Genomic DNA, 3,181 nt, shown 5'->3' on the forward strand with positions numbered 1-3,181 from the left:
AGGACTTTAGGTTCACTCATCCTTATCTATAATCAATCAAGTGGAATACTGGTGTGATCAAAGATAAAAAATCAAATAAATAACAATCAAGTAATTACTTTATGTATACCTCAAATCTTGCATTAGAACCATATATAGGGAAGCAATTTGGTGGAGTTAAAACTTGTGCTCTTGAAATTTGTGTTAATCATAGCAAAATGAAGGTCATCAGATGAAAAATTGAGACAAACTGAAATGAAATGACACACTGGGCAACACATATAGGGAAGGCAGGCATGTAACCAGAAGAAAGCAATAAAACATATAGCTTAGATATCACAAAATCAACAAATTTTCGTGTACTGCTGATTTTTATATACCAGTTTAAACACCTGCATGGAAAAAAGAGGATACATAACAACACACAGAAACAAACACATAAAATTAGAAAAAAAATGATTTTAAATTGTGGTTTACAACCGCTATTGCGGCCACAATATTGTTGTTGCAGCAGCTTTGACAACGATATCACATCGCAATTATGGTGTGATCTTCAATCATGTGTATGGTCACATCATAACCATGTGAAACAATTTCAACAATGTTACACCAAATTATCTCACCAAAAGTTTAAATAAAAAGCTCAAAATCTCATTATGCTTCAACTCTAATGAAAAGTCTTACATTTAACCTTCTCATAATTGTGTATCTTCAAGTACCTTCTCTTAGTATATATAAAACAAACTAAAAATATAATACGGTGTATAGAACAGTGACCTAGAAATATAATATACCTCAATGAAACAGTGACCTAGAACACCAGGAGATGTATTCTGAACTTTAAAACCACTCAATTTTATCTCATCATAGACCATACCAGGATCTACAAATCCTATAACTTTTGATGACGTGTAACACACATCACCAGTGCAATGAATCCTGTAAAATTTAGGGACAAATAGTAAGAAATTGATCAAAATAAAAGACACAAAATAACAAAGTAATAAAGCCTCTACATGAGAAAACCAAAATTAGTTTTATTTAAAGATGCTACATATCTTTGACCTCACTATCAATCTAAAAAATAAATTTACCATAGATTCAGATTAATGTTGAGAAAGAGTAGATAGTAGAAATCTTACTTTGTTCGCGAGTTAGATCAACCGATAACATTTCTCTGTATCTTTGTGAGAGATCATGGAGATGACGCTCCACGATATTAGGCTGAAACAGAAGGTGTAAAAGGGGGAAAACAATAAGAAAGGCACATAGTTATATTTTGTGAACACAATTAAAGAGCCATAACAATTGAGACATAGAAGTCTACAGTTTGCTCAATGACTAATAAGCCTAAGGTGTGGTTTATAGCTTAGATAAACAATCTGCTCCCACAAAAGAGGAGCTGAACCTCGAACCTGGAAAGTAGTAATTAGAGTACATATCACAAACAAACAGGGAGCTCATAATCACATGAAACAGTCACAAGATCGATAAAATCATAAATATAAAAAACCATAAAAATCACTCAATAACTACCAATATCAGGTATGTATGGAATCCATTAAAATGAAAAACATATACTAATTAAACAAGTGAAATGCATTATTATCCAAAAACAATAAACAGGACAGACATTAACAAACTTAACATTACCTGCAGTTTGAATTATCGTTCAGACAGACATACCACTCGAAAATTGAATCTGAGTATGAAACCCTAAAATCTACACATATAAAAAACTCATGTAAGAATCTACACAGAAAGAACATAAAAAGACATAGATTAATGAGTAGGAAATTGTTATTTTCTATAAAATGCAGAACTGTAGCAACATTAGTGGGCTCGGAAAATAAAACAAAGAAAAAACCAGAGGAAACAACAGAAAACATCACAGAGGTCCATTTTAGAAAAAGTTTTTATTTCATCAACACAAACCTACATTGAAAAACTATAAACCAGATTGAACACAAAACTCATTTGACATATATTAGAGCATTTTGACAACACAAAACTCGTATTGATAAGAAATAACAGCATAAAGTTGATTTTAACAACACATAGGTCCATTCTTGAAAAATATTTCATTTCATGAACACAAAGCTTCATTGCAATTGTGGAAAGCAGATCCAACATAATGATGAAGATGAGATGCGGAAAAAAAATCCATTTAAACAACACCAAGCAAAAATGATGAAAGTTCAGAAATATGATTACATCTCTATGAACAACAACCATCCTGACGCGTTCCTTGTTCTTGTTGACAACAACCCATTTGTGATGGATTCGAACTTCAACGAACTCATTAGAAGGACGAATTAGATTTTAGCCATGTCGAAGATGAGATGAAACCAAACCCTAGATGAGATGAAAGAGAAGACAGAAAAATAGGAAGAAAGAAGAAAAGAAAGAGTGAGGCAACACAAAAGAGAAGAAAGAAGAAGATTGAGAGAAGTAAGCAGAAAATAGCAGAGAAAGAGAGAGGTATCAAAAGAAAGAAGGAAGAAGAAGAGGAAGAGAGAGAACGTGAAAATGTAAGGAAAATATAATTTTGAATTAAAGATGCCATTGGAAAAAGAGAAAAGATGAAAACAAATTGAATTTTAATTATGTGAAATCATCAATTGATCCAAACCAAGCAAACAAAAGCATAATTCAATAACCATGTAGTTAAAATTGAACAATGTGACATCATTAGTTGCACAAAGTAATTTTTGGACACAAAATACCCCCATTTTGATTAGGTGGAGGACAAAGACAAAAGGTTAAATTGGTGTTTTCCAGAGCCATTAATTTTATTATATTATAGATGCAATGCCTTCTTTATTTATAGAGGGCTTGACTGAGTTGAAAATGAAGGATTTGATCATAGACAGAGGGCTTGTGAGGGTGGTTTAGTTTGATCTCAAGAGTTGGTTTCATGAATGCACCATGTTCCAATGCTTAACCATGAATTTCTAGGGTGGTTGGGAGGATTAGAGGGAGCAAGAAAGAGTGTGATCAGGCCTGAGATGGAGTGTAATTAGATGCTAATCCCTTTTGCAAAGCTCCAAGCAAAGTTTGTGATTAAAGTAAGCTTTATGTAATTGGCAATAGTGACTTTCTTCCAAATATGGCATGAAATTCGAATATGCTTTAGACCTTAGGAAAATTCTATTTTGACATGGTGAACGTCTAAATTGCATTGAGAATTAGAGGTATGCAT

General features: G+C 32.6%; 1 long non-coding RNA gene across 9 annotated transcripts in view; it reads right to left on the reverse strand.

Annotated features, from left to right (window-relative positions):
- The window catches only part of LOC131652421 (uncharacterized), a 4,142-nt gene extending 1,595 nt beyond the window's left edge, over positions 1-2,547 (reverse strand). For 2 of the 9 annotated variants that reach the window (XR_009298703.1, XR_009298701.1), the window contains exons 1-4: positions 2,194-2,546; positions 1,633-1,702; positions 1,122-1,203; positions 1-918 (exon numbers count right to left, since the gene is read on the reverse strand). The exon at positions 1-918 is cut by the window's left edge. This is a non-coding gene — a long non-coding RNA (uncharacterized LOC131652421). Of the gene's footprint in view, positions 919-1,121; positions 1,204-1,632; positions 1,703-2,193 lie in introns of all 9 variants that reach the window. The other 7 variants (XR_009298698.1, XR_009298700.1, XR_009298702.1 and 4 more) reach the window with 7 other exon arrangements.
- Between the last annotated feature and the right edge of the window lie 634 nt (positions 2,548-3,181).

The sequence above is a fragment of the Vicia villosa genome, linkage group LG2, assembly GCF_029867415.1.
Source record: "Vicia villosa cultivar HV-30 ecotype Madison, WI linkage group LG2, Vvil1.0, whole genome shotgun sequence".
Lineage (NCBI taxonomy): Eukaryota > Viridiplantae > Streptophyta > Magnoliopsida > Fabales > Fabaceae > Vicia > Vicia villosa.